The sequence below is a fragment of the Kogia breviceps genome, chromosome 7 (assembly GCF_026419965.1).
Source record: "Kogia breviceps isolate mKogBre1 chromosome 7, mKogBre1 haplotype 1, whole genome shotgun sequence".
Classification (NCBI taxonomy): Eukaryota; Metazoa; Chordata; class Mammalia; order Artiodactyla; family Physeteridae; genus Kogia; species Kogia breviceps.
In genome coordinates, this window is record NC_081316.1 from 44,361,266 (window position 1) to 44,379,332 (window position 18,067).

The following is an 18,067-nucleotide window of genomic DNA, read 5'->3' on the forward strand; positions in this document are numbered from 1 at the left end:
TTAAGTGTCAGGCACCTCTATTAGGAAAGGTTAGAATCAATTGTAATAAATACTAAGTTAACAAGTGGCTATAACAGTGTAGGTGTTTATCTTTCACATAAACAAAAGCAGTTCAGGGGGCTAGTTTGATGACTCATAAAGTATCAATATCCAAGCTCCTTCTGATTTTCTGCACTTCTGTTCTCAATGTGTGGTTTCTACTTAGGGCTTCTGCACTCATAATCTAGGCAGAAGAACAAGAAAAAAGGACAAAAGGAGGGCATATTCACTATATATAAGCCACTTCCTAGAAGTTGCATATACCAATTTACTTCATAATCTATTGCCCAAAACATAAGTCACCTTATCACATCCAAATGTAAGAGACAGACATCTGGATAGTGAGTTCTTATTCTACGAAGTTACATGCACAGCTGAAGATCTACTATTCTATCACTGCAGACCCAGAGATTGTCATACTGAGTGAAGTAAGTCAGAAAGAGAAGGACAAATATCATATGATATAGCTTATATGTGGAATCTAAAAAAATGGTACAAATGAACTTATTTACCAAACAGAAATAGAGTTACAGATATAGAAAACAATCATATGGTTACCAGGGGGTAAGGGGAGGGGAGGGATAAATTGGGATTGACATATACACACTACTATATATAATAGATAACTAATAAGGACCTATCGTATAGCACAGGGAACTGTACTCAATACTCTGTAATGACCTATATGGGAAAAGAATCCAAAAAAGAGTGTATGTATATGTATAACTGATTCACTTTGCTGTATACCTGAAACTAACACAACATTGTAAATCAACTATACTCCAATAAAAATTTTAAAAAAAGAAAGCAAAAATGGGTATTTGTTGACAATCAACCATCGTCATAAAATCCAAATGCATATGGTAAGTGAGTAATTGGACGTAAATATGGTGATCATAGAAAACTGTTGAGAGTGTCAGTCCTCTTTTACAAATGTTGTCACAAAATAACTACTCTCATATTTGAAAGTGTTCTAATTTGAACAATAAATTACAAAGTCACCTTAGATATGGGACTGTAGGTCAGTGAAAATATCTGGGCTAAAGATGTATTTCTAGGACTCGAGAACACATACAGTATTTTTTTAAAAGATTTATTTATTTAATTTATTTTTGGCTGCATCAAGTCTTTGTTGTGGCATGCAGGATCTTTGTTGTGGCACGCAGGCTTCTCTCTAGTTGTGGCGTGTAGGCTCCAGGGCACGTGGGCTCTGTAGTTGTGGTGCGTGGGCTCTAGTTGAGGCGCACAAGCCAGTAATTGTGGCGCGCAGGCTTAGTTGCCCCACGGCATGTGGGATCTTAGTTCCCTGACCAGGGATCGAATACGTGTCCTCTGCATTGTAAGGATTCTTTACCACTGGACCACCAGGGAAGTCTCCACATACAGTATTTAAAGACATGAAACAGTATGAGTTGACCTAGAGTTGGTGTATAGATGTAATAATGGAGAGGCCCTATAACTGACATACAAAGTACTCTAAAATTTAGAGGTCAAAGAGAATTAGAAGCCAGCAAAAAGGCAGAAAAGGCCAACCAGTCATGTCAGACGAAAATCAAAGAGAAGTTGGTGTCACAAAGGCCAAGGGAAGACAGTGTTTCAAAAACTATGCAAATAATTTTGATAAATGGGATTAAATGAGAACTGAGAATTTACCATTATATTTGGCAATGTAAAGTAAATGATTAGTTTTAATAATAGCTATTTACTAGAATTATCACTGCTAAATGGAAAGAAACCAATGGAGAAAAGAAGGACACATATATGCTTTTGTGGAAAGTTTTACTTTAAAAGGAAGCAAAGAAATAGGGTAGTAAAGGAAATATCAATACAATTTTCCTTTTTTTTAAATCTTAAAGCTAGGGTAAATTTCAGCATGTAAGTATGTTGAAGAGAATGATTCTATAAAAAGTGAAAATGTAATGATGCTTGGAGGTATCAATGGTGCGATAAGAGGGAATGCAATCTAGTAAATAAGCAGAAGGTTTGGCCTTATGTAGAAGCCCATTATTGAAAAAGGGAAGACCTACTGACTGAGTGGGTTGGTAGATTTAATGGTGAAAGTATGTAAAAATTCTCTGATTTCTTCTATTTTCTGCTTGAATAAGACACAGTATAATCAATGAAGAAGGAGGATTAGGAAATGTAAGAGTAAATGGAAATGGAAATGGAAAAGAGCTGTAACTCAAAGAGAATCTGAGGATCAATAATTGGTGTCACCAACAGCTTGTTGGAAATGCAGATTCTCAGGTATCTCACAAGATTTTTAGGATTTGCATTTAATAAGATCTCCAAGTAATCTGTGTGCACCTTAACTTTGAGAAACATCAGTCTAAGAGAACAGGAGAGCAAATCATTAAGGAAATGTAGCAGGGCTGTCTAAATGACTAGCTGTGCTTTTGAGGTTATTGGTCATAATTTAAAAATGAGATAAGTTTCCTTTAGCTATCTTCAGCCAACATCATAATTAAGATCTCCTCCAGGGTATCTTTTAGTCATTTCAAACTTAAGTCCAAAACAAAATCTGTTCCCCCACTAGTCTTCCCCATTTCATAAATGGTACCAGAATCCCCTCTGCTGTACAACCCAAACATTGAGAAATCAACCTTAATTCCTTTTATCCTCTCCTAACTGTATACTAATCTGTTAGGAAGTCCTACGTACTTTACCACTAAAACCTACTCAGCTGCTCTCTTAGCCTAACCTCTATCATGTCTTCCTGGATGATCTCAACTGCCTCTCCTTGCTGGTTTTGTTTCCACTTTTGAAGCTTGATAGTGACTTCTCCACATTCTAAGAATGATTAAAAACAAAAAAAAAACTAGCTGAAGCAATCTCAAATTGTAGTGGACCACAGACCCTCTCAGGTGAGCCATAATTACAGGAATTTAGGCTGGTTCTCATTGAGGAGACAAGCCTGAATTTGGGAGGAGTATAATTTGATTCCTGCCTCCAAGTATTTGAAGAACAAATAATCACTAACATTTTCTGACTGCCAAAGAGGCAAACACACTGGGCTAGGCACTAGAAATCCATTATCTCCATTTCTTAAAATAACACTTCATGATAGTTTCCACTTAATTACCACCTCCAAAGCCATGAAAATTAGAACTATGACAACAAGAATGATATAAAAAATAACTTTCAATCAGAGCAATCTAAAGCTGGACTTATTTGAGAGTATCCAGTTAAATATCACTTGAAATATTCAATCTTAGTAAAGATAGCCACTGGCAGAGATGCTGTGGAAAGAATTCAAGCATCAGCTAGGTAGTTGGGCTAGTTCATAACTAATGTTTATAGCATTACTGGAATTCCATAGTTCTGTGATTCACTGAAACATAAAATTCTTTGCCAGAGTGGAATTAAGTGAATCTACACTTGAAGCAATGCATAAAACATTCTATGGTGTGTGTAGGAAAAAATAATTTTCACAGATTGGTTGAGGGCCATCAGATTACTAGGGGGACACCGAAGTGTCTGAAATTTCAAAAGGATCTGCCAGTCGGACCTTGCTCCTGTGGTTGTTAACTTCTCAATTAAATCAGGGTTGGAAAGAAAAGTGAAAGTAGTCCTAAACTAATAAATTCATTACACAGAACAGCGGTCCCCAACCTTTTTGGCACCAGGGACTGGTTTTGTGGAAGACAATTTTTCTACGGATGGAGTCGGCGGTGGGGGGATGATGGTCCAGGCAGTAATGAAAGCAATCGGCAGGGGATGGTTCAGGTGGTAATGCGAGTGATGGGGAGAAATGGGGAGATGCAGATGAAGCTTTGCTTTCTCTCCCGCCACTCACCTCCTGCTGTGCAGTCCAGTTCCTACCGATCAGCGGCCCAGGGGTTGGGGACCCCCAGATTAAGAGATTTGTCAAAGTTCACACAGCCAATACAAACTAAATTCCCTGGTAACTAGTCCAGATAACAAATCATTATACTATATGTCCTGTCCTGGAATACTCCTTACATTTTTTTTTTTTATGCTTTGATGCTTTAATTTTCTGATAGTTCTTTGCACAGCTTAGTCTTTCTCTGATCCCCAAGTTCTAACCACACTTAAATACTTTGTTTCCTAAAATGCCATGCTCTCTCAAGACTCTGTACCTCTGAATATGCTTTTTCCTTTCTCTAAACTATATTTCGTTGGAAAGTTATGCCAACATGCTCAATGCTTCCAAAGAGCATTTTTGTGTACCTCATATAAAGACATAAAACCAATGATTACTAAAAACATCTAACTTAAAAATAAAGAAGTCCAAATATATATATAAAAAAACATTTAACAGACCAGAAGGTAAGTTTAAGAAAATAAAAATGATAAATGTCTTCACTGAAATATGAGCAGATAAAGCATCTATGTTAGGGCTTCCCTGGTGGTGCAGTGGTTGAGGGTCTGCCTGCCGAGGCAAGGGACACGGGTTCGTGCCCCGGTTTGGGAAGATCCCACATGCCGCGGAGTGGCTGGGCCCGTGAGCCATGGCCGCTGAGCCTGCGCCTCCGGAGCCTGTGCTCCGCAACGGCAGAGGCCACAGCAGAGAGATGCGTACCAGAAAAAGATAAAAAATAAACAACTGGCATACACAGACCGTATTCTTAAAAAAAAAAAAAAAAATCTATATTAAAGTAAACTAGATGCTATTAAAATAATAAAAACTGATATTCAAAGAATCTGAACTTCAAAACTGAAAATAGGATAGCATAAATAAAATACCACAATCATAGTGTTGGAAAAATACTGAGCAAATTTTCCACGAAGCAGAATTTTTAAAAAATAATCAAAAAAAGATGAGATAAGAAAATTATACAATTAAATCAAGAGATCCTAAGTCCAAAGAAGGAAAACTAGTCTAGAGGGGGAAAAATAAAAGGAGCAAATCATTCAAGAAATAAAAATATCAAATTTCTCAGAACTGTAGGATAGAGATTTCCAAATAACAAGGTCTCTAGATCACAAAATACATCACGGATATATAAAATGACATCAGAATTTACAAATTACTGTAAATCTGAACTGTCCAAAAAATGAGGAAACTATTTTCTAATGTAGAATTTACTTTGTAGCCACTCTAACACATAGCCAATTTTAGATATGTAGCTAGAAAAATTCTTCCATCTCTACATCCTTTCACAGGAGGATACTAAAGAATATTATTCACCAAAACAAGTGAGTAAACAAAGAAAGAGAATATTAAGTAATCCAAGAAATAAGAGCTCTCATATAGGAAAATAAAAAAGACAAATTTCCAGGATGACAATAAAAGGGATTTCCTAGGATCACAGCCATGCAGTAGAAAGTTATTCAATGGGAACAACATATAGGGCTTTATGTGATGTGTCTCTAGGAATAAAAATGGAACCAAAGAATTAGCTGATGTGACTGATCATAAAGAGAGAAATGTTATTGTTCTATTAGAGCTTAGACAATAAATATTTTTAATTTGGCAAAAATGTTCACTGAGCTTGCAATGTGCTTCAGTTGTACTAGATGCTTTAGGATACATCAGTGAACAAAACAAACAATGATATCTGCCCTACTAGACTATGCAATCAAGAAAAAAGTTGGTTAGGCAATGATTAACTCCAGAAAAACAAAACAAAAATCAACTAAGAAAGAAAATGTAATCATGTTACACTACATGGAACAACTTAAGAACAATCTTTACATAGTCATAATAATGTATATACTGCATTTGATTTTAAGAAAAATATGCTAAATCACTTTTAATTTGGGTTTTTGCTTTTCTCAGAATGATGTTGGGACCTAGGGATGGGAAATCAATACATAATACATATAATTGGAAAAAAGATGAAGTAAAAGCTGTGTAAGCATGCATGCCCATCCCCAATCTCTAACAAGGTAATCCATCATATCAGCATTTTGCTGAGGAGGTTGAACCAGCTCTCCCTCTGAATCCCTCTCCACTCAGACCTATAGGCAGCTGCTACTGGAGTTAAAACATGAAATGATATACATCTGCTATCCCCCAACTAAATGATCTCTAAATCAGTTTCTAAAGCATACGTCAGAGAAATGATTTAAATATTAGTGTATGATGGCATATGAGAAAAAATATTGCAAAAATTGAGAAGGAGGGTCAGGGTGGTACAAACAAGAATACAAGATAGGGATGGGAATTCTCTTGTGCTATAATTTGATATGAAGTTTTTATTTTTAAATGGAAATTATTACAAGAATATTTACTTGTTCACAATCTTAAAATACGTGGTTATTCCAGCTCAATAATCCAGATAGTGGCAAACAGCAAATCTAAAACCTTTCACAAAGATTTTACTATTTTTTTCTTAAAGAGGTTCCCTGTCATCTTTGGAGTTCAGAATATGGAGATATATCCTTTTTATAGACTAGTCACTGATTGCACTCTGTTAAGCTTTGTATTAGTAGAGCAGCATGGATATTTAGTTGTTTTTATACAATAATTTTAAGATTTAATAAATTTATCTTTCTACATGTCAAATGTTTAAATTCTGGGTTTTAGTGTGATATTATAATATTTTAAATATTATTAGAAATTACTGTCCTCTATTTTACATTGTGACTTGCAAATTAAGATGCACAGAGAAAGTGCTTAATGGTAATCATCTGATTTATGTAATATAAACATAGTTGTTTTTCTTAATTTATGATAAATTAAATATTTTATCCCATACTTCTTTCAAATAACTTTCCTGAAGAAAGAAATTGCATTTTCTCATAATTTTCAAAATTAAAAAAGTTTAAAAGTCAACTATTTAGATAGTAAAATTGCTTTTGACTGACATCATTATAATGTTCTTACATATTGAATTCCATTCCGCCTCACCATGTTCTAAATGATAATCTGAAAATTGAGGGTTACCTAGATTAAACAAAATCATTTTGGCACACTAACTCCTACCCATTAAAAAATAAACTTGGAATTAATTGTGTTTTTACAAAACACTGCAAAAAACCAGCTTACTCTCTCAGGATATAGGAAGTGAACTTTAATTGAAATCTTGTTTGTAAACCTATTGTAATTTGTTCAAGAAAGTGTATATTATTATATTGGCTTAGTAATAATTATGACTCTCTACAGAAGATGTAGCCTTTGGGCATTTTTTCCCTTATGGTATTAATTTAACTTTCCCATAAACAGTATTACAGTCCATATTCACCTTATGGCACTTTTTTACTGCCAAAGATTAAGGTCTATCTAGTAAAGGCATATTTCAAATAACCATAGTAAGACTATTATAAATGTAACTACTGACTTTATTGAAAAGCTTCAGTATATACCACTAAGCTCATCTTGTAACTACTTTCTAATATAGAAAGAAAACGATTTGAATTGCATGCACTAACCTCTTAATCTACAAAGGCTGTTTATGTATATGATGATTTTAACTCATTTTACTTTTCCACATACCCGATGGTCGTTCAGGGATCAAATCTGGCAGCTAACAATTGGCCATTAAACATTCTGTCAATAGATCATTCTTTTTATAGCCTGTTACATTTCAAAAAGTGATTGAGCTAATTAAACACAACTGTGAAACTAAGCAGAAATTTAATTAACATTATTTGATGGCTTTGGAATGGACATTATTATTAACAGAGACATTTGAAATAACTCAAATCAGAGTTAAACTCATTAACCCAGTCTTTTAGTATTACTTATTGCAGTATAACTTTTATTTTTATATACAGTTAATATATGTTTTTTGCAAAATGCTAAGTTACATGGCCACACAGTATACTGCTTAAAGATGAAGACACTTTTTTAAAGTTAAAAAAAGTATTAAGTAAATCCCTTTATCAAAATGTTTATATTTATTATAACAAAATTCTTTGTTTTTAATTCTTCAAGCACTTGCAATTATTTTTTATCATGGTAAATAAAAATGTAGTATTAGCAAAATTTGTCTAATAAAAAATAAAGTTAAAATGGTAAGAAAAAGGAGGAAAGAAAATGCTGGCAATAGTAGTGTTACCTTTGTACTTGAATCTCTTGGATTTCCATTGATCATGGGGCTGCATTTTTGTCACAGCTTAATAAATTTCAGTTGTTGTAGGCCAATTCAGTAGGTAGGGAAAACTATACTTCTTGGAGTGTGCTTCAGTAATATGAAACAATTATAACTGATTACATGAGACTCTGGTGCATGACTACTCTGAGGATTAATTTATCTGATTGCAGATTGGTACTGTACAATTATTAGTGCTTTAATCCTTTGAGAGCTGTTCTATAATTATTGCATGTGGTACATGCTACAGACTTTTCCTGTACATTATGCAAACAGTTCTATATGTCTAAAAGTATTCAATTCATACCAACTTTACTAATGAAAAAGATTTTACATATCCTCATTTCAGATTTTGAAGAGTCATGACATCTCATCACAACATGTAAATTTTCAAAGAAAGAGCAAATAAAAATAATTAAATTATAGTAAGGGCTCATATGATACTGCTTGTGGACAAGATTAACAGCCATAAATTCATTTTTATCCACTTTTATAATGTTTTTTATGTATTGAGAATTATAATTTGGCCTCATTTCATAGAAGATAGTAATTTGATATCATCTAGGAAATTATAAAACAAGCTAGAGTACTGCTTTGGTTTACTTGTTTGTTTCTTTTTTCATACTTTGTCACATACGAAAGTAATTTTTACCAAGGAAAGTGTTGAATGAAAACTTCTGCTCTCTAAATTGCATTCCAAAGTCTGTGTTTGACTTTGTTAAAAATATTTTAGTGAAAGAGATTCAACAGGTCAAGGAAAAAATGCAAACAAGGTAGATTACAAGGCCAAAGCTCTGAGAGTCGCAATAGCCTACTGGTTGAAACCATACTAATCTCAGTCTAGGGCAGTAAGAGGGTAAAAATTCTTTGAAAGTCCTTTAAAAATTACACACAGACACACACACATGGAAAAATGAGGGTAGAAAAAAAGGGAAATTTATTCATGTATTGGATCTCCTATATAGCCTTGCAGAGCACTGGCTGCCCAGTATTTAACCCCAGACTGCATAACAAAGCAAAAACACAAATCATATCAAGGCAAGTAATATTTATTTAAAAGAAAACAGACAAGCCATCTGAGGAGAGTGAGAAGTTCTCTCCACCTATATAAAGCTCCTACCCAGGAAGACTTTCCACTTACAAAAAAACTTTTAGAAATAGATCTACTGAGAGGGCAGATAGCAGAAGCAAGAAGAACTACAATCCTGCAGCCTGTGGAACAATAACTATATTCACAGAAAGATAGACAAGTTGAAAAGGCAGTGGGCTATGTACCAGATGAAAGAACAAGATAAAACCCAGAAAAACAACTAAATGAAGTGGAGATAGGCAACCTCCCAGAAAAAGAATTCAGAATAACGATAGTGCAGATGATCCAGGACCTTGTAAAAAGAATGGAGGCAAAGATCGAGAAGATGCAAGAAATGTTGAACAAAGATCTAGAAGAGGGCTTCCCTCGTGGTGCAGTGGTTGGGGGTCCGCCTGCCGGTGCAGGGGAGGCGGGTTTGTGCCCCGGTCCGGGAGGATCCCACGTGCCGCGGAGCCGCTGGGCCCGTGGGCCATGGCTGCTGGGCCTGCGCGTCCGGAGCCTGTGCTCCACAGCGGGAGAGGCCACAGCAGTGAGAGGCCCGCTTACTGCAAAAAAAAAAAAAAAAAAAAAAAAAGATCTAGAAGAATTAGAGAACAAACAAACAGAGATGAACAAGACAATAACTGAAATGAAAACTACACTAGAAGGAAACAATAGCAGAATAACTGAGACACAAGAACAGATAAGTAACCTGGAATGGTGGAATTCACTGCTGCAGAACAGAATAAAGAAGAAAGAATGAAAATAAATGAAGACAGTCTAAGAGACCTCTGGGACAACATTAAATGCAACAACATTTGCATTATAGGGGTCCCAAAAGGAGAAGAGAGAGACAAAGGACTTGAGAAAATATTTGAAGAGATAATAGTCAAAAACTTCCCTAACGTCGGAAAGGAAATAGCCACTCAAGTCCAGGCAGTGCAGATAAACCCAAGGAGAAACACACCAAGACACATAGTAATCAAAAGGGCAAATATTAAAGACAAATTGTTGAAAGCAGCAAGGGAAAAATGACAAATAACATACAAGAGAACTCCCATAAGGTTAACAGCTGATTTCTCAGCAAAAACTCTACAAGCCAGAAGGGAGTGGCATGATATACTTAAAGCAATGAAAGGGAAGAACATACAACCAAGATTACTCTAGCTGGCAAGGATCTCATTCAGATTCGATGGAGAAATCAAAAGTTTTAGAGACAGGCAAAAGCTAAGAGAATTCAGCACTACCAAACCAGCTCTACAACAAATGCTAAAGGAACTTCTCTAAGTGGGAAACACAAGAGAAGAAAAGGACCTACAAAAACAAACCCAAAACAGTTAAGAAAATGGCAATAGGAACATACATATCAATAATTACCTTAACCATGAGTGAATTACATACTCCAACCAAAAGACACAGGCTCACTGAATGGATACAAAAACAAGACCTATATATATGCTGTCTACAAGAGACCCACTTCAGACCTAGGGACACATTCAGATTGAAAGTGAGGGATGGAAAAATATATTCCATGCAAATGGAAGTCAAAAGAGAGCTGGAGTAACAATACTCATATCAGATAAAACAGACTTTAAAATAAAGAATGTTTCAAGAGACAAGGAAAGACACTACATAATGATCAAAGGATCAATCCAAGAAGAAGATATAACAATTATAAATATATATGCACCCAACATAGGAGCACCTCAATACATAAGGCAACTGCTAACAGCTCTAAAAGAGGAAATTGACAGTAACACAATAATAGTGGGGGACTTTAACACCCCACTTACACCAATGGACAGATCATCCAAACAGAAAATTAATAAGGAAACACAAGCTTTAAATGACACAGTAGACCAGATAGATCTAATTGACATTTAGAAGACATTCCATCCAAAAAGAACTGATTACACTTTCTTCTCAAGTGCGCACAGAACATTCTTCAGGACAGATCACATCTTGGGTCACCAATCAAGCCTCAGCAAATTTAAAAAACTGAAATCATATCAAGCATCTTTTCTGATCATAATGCTATGAGAATAGAAATAAATTACATGGAAAAAAATGTAAAAAACATAAACACATGGAGGCTAAACAATACATTACTAAATACGCAAGAGATCACTGAAGAAATCAAAGAGGAAATCAAAAAAATACCTAGAGACAAACGATAATGAAAAGATGATGATCCAAAACCTCTGGGATGCAGCAAAAGCAGTTCTAAGAGGGAAGTTTATAGCTATACAAGCCTACCTCAAGAAATAAGAACCATCTCAAGTAAATAATCTAACCTTACACCTAAAGGAACTAGAGAAAGAAGAACAAACAAAACCCAAAGTTAGCAGAAGGAAAGAAATCATGAAGATCAGAGCAGAAATCAATGAAATAGAAACAAAGAAAACAATAGCAAAGATCTATAAAATTAAAAGCTGGTTCTTTCAGAAGATAAACAAAATTGATAAACCATTAGCCAGACTCATTAAGAAAAAGAGAGAGAGGACTCATATCAATAAAATGAGAAATGAAAAATGAGGAGTTACAACACCACAGAAATACAAAGCATCCTAGGAGACTACTAAAAGCAACTCTATGCCAATAAAATGGACAACCTGGAAGAAATGGACAAATTCTTAGAAAGGTATAACCTTCCAAGACTGAACCAGGAAGAAATAGAAAATATCAACAGAGCAATCACAAGTAATGAAATTGAAACTGTGATTAAAAATCTTCCAACAAACAAAAGTCCAGGATCAGATGGCTTTACTGGTGAATTCTATCAAACATTTAGAGAAGAGCTAACACCCATCCTTCTCAAACTCTTCCAAAAAACTGCAGAGGAAGGAACACTCCCAAACTCATTCTATGAGGTCACCATCACCCTGATACCAAAATTAGACAAAGATACTACAAAAAAAGAAAATTACAGAGCAATATCACTGATGAATATAGATACAAAAATTCTCAACAAAATACTAGCAAGAAAAATCCAACAACACATTAAAAGGATCATACACCATGATCAAGTGGGATTTATCCCAGGGATGCAAGGATTCTTCAATATATGCAAATCAGTCAATGTGATACACAATATTAACAAATTGAAGAATAAAAACCATATGATCATCTCAATAGATGCAGAAAGACAAAATTCAACACCCATTTATGATAAAAACTCTCTAAAAAATGGGCATAGAGGGAACCTAGCTCAACATAATAAAGGCCATATTCAACAAACCCACAGCAAACATCATTCTCAATGGTGAAAAACTGAAAGCATTTCCTCTAAGATCAGAAACAAGACAAGGATGTACACTCTCACCACTATTATTCAACATAGTTTTGGAAGTCCTAGCCATGGCATCAGAGAAGAAAAAGAAGTAAAAAAAATACATATTGGAAACGAAGAAGTAAAACTGTCACTGTTTGCAGTTGGCATGATACTATACATAGAGAATCCTAAATATGACACCAGAAAACTACTAGAGCTAATCAATGAATTTGGTAAAGTTGCAGCATGCAACATTAATGCACAGTAATCTCTTGCATTCCTATATACTAATGATGAAAAATCTGAAAGAGAAATTAAGGAAACACTCCCATTTACCATTGCAACAAAAAGAATAAAATACCTAGGAATAAACCTACCTGGGAGACAAAAGACCTGTATGTAGAAAACTTTAAAACACTGTTGAAAGAAATTAAAGATGATACCAACAGATGAAGACATATACCATATTCTTGGATTGGAAGAATCAATATTGTGAAAATGACTATACTACCCCAAGCAATCTACAGATTCAGTGCAGTCCCTATCAAATTACTAATGGCATTTTTTACAGAACTAGAACAAAATATCTTAAAATTTGTATGGAGACACAAAAGACTCTGAATAGCCAAAGCAGTCTTGAGGGAAAAAAATGGAGGTGGAGAATCAGACTCCCTGACTTCAGACTATATTACAAAGCTACAGTAATCAAGACAATATGGTACTGGCACAAAAACAGAAACATAGATCAATGGAACGGGATAGTAAGCCCAGAGATAAACCCACGCACCTATGGTCAATTAATCTATGACAAAGGAGGCAAGGATATACAATGGAGAAAAGACAGTCTCTTCAATAAGTGGTGCTGGGAAAACTGGACAGCTACATGTAAAACAATGAAATTAGAACACTCCCTAACACCATACACAAAAATAAACTCAAAATGGATTTGAGACCAAAATTCAGACACTATAAAACTCTTAGAGGAAAACATAGAAAGAGCAATCTTTGACATAAATGACAGCAAGATCTTTTTTGACCCACCTCCTAGAGTAATGGAAATAAAATCATAAATAAACAAATGGGACCCAATGAAACTTAAAAGCTTTTGCCAAGCAAAGGAAACTACAAACAAGACTAGAAGACAACCTTCAGAATGGGAGAAAATATTTGCCAAAGAATCAATGGACAAAGGATTACTCTCCAAAATATTTAAACAGCTCCAGCTCAATATTAAAAACACAAACAACCCAATCCAAAAATGGGCAGAAGACCTAAACAGACATTTCTACAAATAGGATATACAGATGGCCAAGAAGCACATGAAAATCTGCTCAACATCACTAATTATTAGAGAAATGCAAATCAAAACTACAATGAGGCATCACCTCACACCTGTCAGAATGACCATTGTCAAAAAATCTACAAACAAATGCTGGAGAGGGTGTGGAGAAAAGGGAACCCTCTTGCACTGTTGGTGGGAATGTAAATTGATACAGCCACTATGGAGAACAGTATGGAGGTTCCTTAGAAAACTGAAAATAGAATTACCATATGACCCAGCAATCCCACTACTGGGCATATACCCAGAGAAAACCATAATTCAAAAAGACATATGCACCCCAATGTGCATTGCAGCACTCTTCTTTTTTTTTTTTCTTTTTTTAATCACCACATGCTGGGTGCTGCTGTGAGCACTTTATTTATTAATTAATTAATTTATTTTTGCTATGTTGGGTCTTCGTTTCTGTGTGAGGGCTTTCTCTAGTTGTGGTAAGCGGGGGCCACTCTTCATCGTGGTGCATGGGCCTCTCACTAACACAGCCTCTCTTGTTGTAGAGCACAGGCTCCAGACTTGCAGGCTCAGTAGTTGTGGTTCACGGGCCTAGTTGCTCTGCGGCATGTGGGATCCTCCCAGACCAGGGCTCGAACCCGTGTCCCCTGCATTAGTAGGCAGATTCTCAACCACTGCACCACCAGGGAAGCCCTGCAGCACTCTTTACAATAGCCAGGTCATGGAAGCAACCTCAATGCCCATGGACAGATGAATGGATAAAGAAGATGTGGTACATATATACAATGGAATATTACTCAGTCATAAAAATGAATGATATTGGGTCATTTGTAGAGATGTGGATGAATCTAGAGACAGAGTGAAGTAGGCCAGAAAGTGAAAAATAAATATCGCATATTAACTCATATATGTGGAACCTAGAAAATGGTACAGATGATCGGTTTGCAGGGCAGAAATTGAGACACAGATGTAGAGAACAAACATATGGACACTGATGGGGGAAAGCAGTGGCAGGTGGTGGTGGTGGTGTGATGAACTGGGAGGATTGGATTGACATGTATACACTGATGTGTATAAAATGGATGACGAATACGAACCTGCTGCATAAAAATAAATAAAATTAAATTCAAAATTTTAAAAAAAAGGAATAGATCTACTTGACCAGTGCCAAAGGAAACCCACCTAAGGTGTATTATTATTAATGAACAGACAATAATTGGTCAGCAGACATGAGAGAAAAGCAGACACATCACAGAGAAATATTAAGAATAATTTTTCAGATAAGCTGACACTAGAGTAAACAAACCAGGTAATAGAAGGAAACTAATAACAAAAATCATTCCACATTTTATATGTAGATTAAAGAAGGTATTGCACTTTAAAAAAACTATGAATAAATGAATAAATCACCAACAGAAAAGACATATTACAAATCATGAAAATTATTGCTAAAATAAAAAATATACTAAACTGATGTCTCTAGATAAGAAAATGGATAATATACAGAAAAAAAAATGAAATATATGAAGAAAAAAACAACAAGAGGACCAATCCAATTAATGAAAGAGGAAAGAAAGATTAGGTAAGTGATTAAAAGAGAGGTAGAAAATAATTTTACCAGAGCCAAAGTTCTCTTTATGGTGAGTAAAATAACTAAAAACGCCATGCTTATGCCCATGGAATTTCAGATTATCATTCTAAAAATTGTTAGAAAAAGACAAATGCTGAAAGCTTCCATTAAGAAAACAAAACAAAGGAAAAATCAACTACTTTCTTACTATCAGCAAAAAAATAGTTGTAAAAGAAAGATATTTATATATTTGATTTCAAGATTTTAATGTTATCAATGTGGAAATTAAAATGATATAACAATCAAAATTTAAATAAATTTAAGCTAAAATCAGAAATAACCCAAAAATGCTATCTCTGAGTAGTGGAACTAAAGTTGGAGAGGAATTTTATGGGTATCGGTACTATTCTGTACTATTTAAATTGTGACTATTTGTACAGATGGATTTGGCTAAATAACTTTAAAATTCTAAAATAAATGTAATGAATAATTTCTAGTACTCACTGAAAGATATTTCAAAAGAGCTGTAACATGAGTACACTAATTATCCCAAGGTGGGATGTCTTAGACTGCTTTGGCCGTTATAACAAAATAACATAAACTGGGTGACTTAAACAACAGAAATTTATTTCTCACAGTTTTGAGGCTGGAAGTCCAAGATCAAGGTACTTATGGATTTCGTTCCTGGTGAAAGCTTTCTGGCTTGTAGTGGGCTGCCTTCTTGCTGTGTCATCACATGGCAGAGAAAAAGAGCTCTCCTCTCTCTTCCTCTTTGTACAAGAGAATTAACCACATCATGAAGGCCCCATCCTAATAACCTAATTTAACCCTAAATATTAGCGATTCAACATATGAATCAATGAATATGAATTTTGGTGGGTCACAAACATCCAGTCCATAGCAGTGAATAATCCTTCAACAGTCTTTAGTAGTTTATTTTAAACACTTATGGGCAGCTGGTCTGCAAAATATCTTCCTTCCCTCAGTGTACCAAAACTCTAGGTATTGGTGCTCTGTGTAGTCTCCTTTCTTTGAATCTGGCATCGTCCTGTGACTCCCTTTTGACCAACAGAATACGGACAAAGTAATAGCCTTCTGAAGCTAGGTCATAAGAAGTTTTGCAGCTTCTTGCATTCCCGCAATGCTTGCTCTTCAGGTATTATTACCACTACCTTGGAATCCAGCTACTATGCTATGGGAAGCCACATGATTAAGCCACTTGCAGGTGCTCTAAGTCATCTACCTCAACTGACCTCAGAGCAAATAGCCAGCATCAAGTGATAGCCAGGTGAATGAACTACCTTCATGTCCAGCTCAATTGAGCCTTTAGATGCCTCCAACCTCAGCTGCTATCTGATCACACTTGCATGATAGACCCCAAGCAAGAATGGCCCACCTGAGTCCAACCAACCTATGGAAACAGATAAGAATTTATTTTTGTTTTTCATCCCAGTTTTAGGGTAATTTGTTTTATAGCAATAAATAACAGAAACCCTAGCATTTGAATCCAGGTACCTCTGTTATCAAATCTTTTCAATATGTTATTCCTTTTATAAAGTTCAGGTATTATAATAGAATTATATATTGATCAAATGTAGCCAACCACTCTTTATAAATACTTGGATTTGGGGGGAGTATAGCTTACCCTCAGGAAGCAGTTAGTTCTTAAGATAGCTAAGTTCTCAGCTTCATCCTTATAGTTCCTGCACAGGAATCACATCTCTGGCCAACTAATACAAAGCTCCTGTGTCTGTGTTGGGTGATGATATATAAAAAAAATATCCTGATGAATCTGACAGAGGAAGTGTCATCTTCTATAAATCAATGTGTGGGTATGGATTGTGGCATTTGCTTGGGTGAGAGTCTATCACATAACACTATTTTCCTCCAGAGTTTACAGAAATTGTATGCAGAAACAGGAAAACGAAGATTTAGTTTGGGAAAAAGGGAGGACTTAAGGGACTGTACTTATAGGAGTAAGTCATTACTATTTAAAGACTCACAAAGTGGAACAGACGAATTTCAATATTCTGGGCAAGCCTATTTGAGAAGAGCACTCATGATGATACTCTCCATCAAAGGTTTCTTCTTTTTTTATTTTTCCCTGTCTTGGGTCCAGGTTGCTGAAACCAATAGACAGATGTGGGATGATGTATCATCTTACTTGGTGACAGTATTCTAAAATTCAAATTCTGCTTTATTTAAGGAATGTCTACTTTTAGTTTAAATGTGGAATATGCAAGTATAATATCACAGAGCTTAGGAATTTCACTTCACTATTGGTCCTACAATATAAACAAATAAGCACACTGATTATTAACCTGATTTATCTTGCTCACAAGAAGTTATGTTTTAAATATTTATTTACCTAAGAGTGATTTTTCTATATACCACTTTAGAAAGTCACAGTATGAAATTCAGGTTAAAGATGATTAATTGAAAACATGTTATTTTCTCTCTATAAAATGAGATTCCATAAAATGTAAATAAAGGGGAAAAATGATGGGAAATCCAGAGTGGAGAGGGCCTCAAGACATTTGTTAAAAAAAAAAAAAAAAAAAAAAAAAAAACTCTGGAAAGCCAAAAGTGGCTATAAATCTCCTGATTGGTATGTACAGGATATGGCAATTTTGAGAATTCACAGAGGATGTTATAGAGAAGAAAGAAGCTACTTTGCCCTCACAGACCACTGAGTAACTCAAAACTAAAACTCAAAGATGATTTCAAGCCACAATTTTATAACCAGAGAAACTATCAATCAATAAAAGGATAGAATAAAGTGATTTTTAGAAAGGTGAAGATTTAGAAACCTTTTCATTCTCCAATA

At 35.1% G+C, this 18,067-nt stretch overlaps 1 protein-coding gene across 2 annotated transcripts in view; it reads right to left on the bottom strand.

The window, feature by feature from the left end:
* Positions 1-18,067, bottom strand: part of CNTN5 (contactin 5) — a 1,356,013-nt gene that overhangs the window by 1,184,719 nt on the left and 153,227 nt on the right. The window lies entirely within an intron of this gene.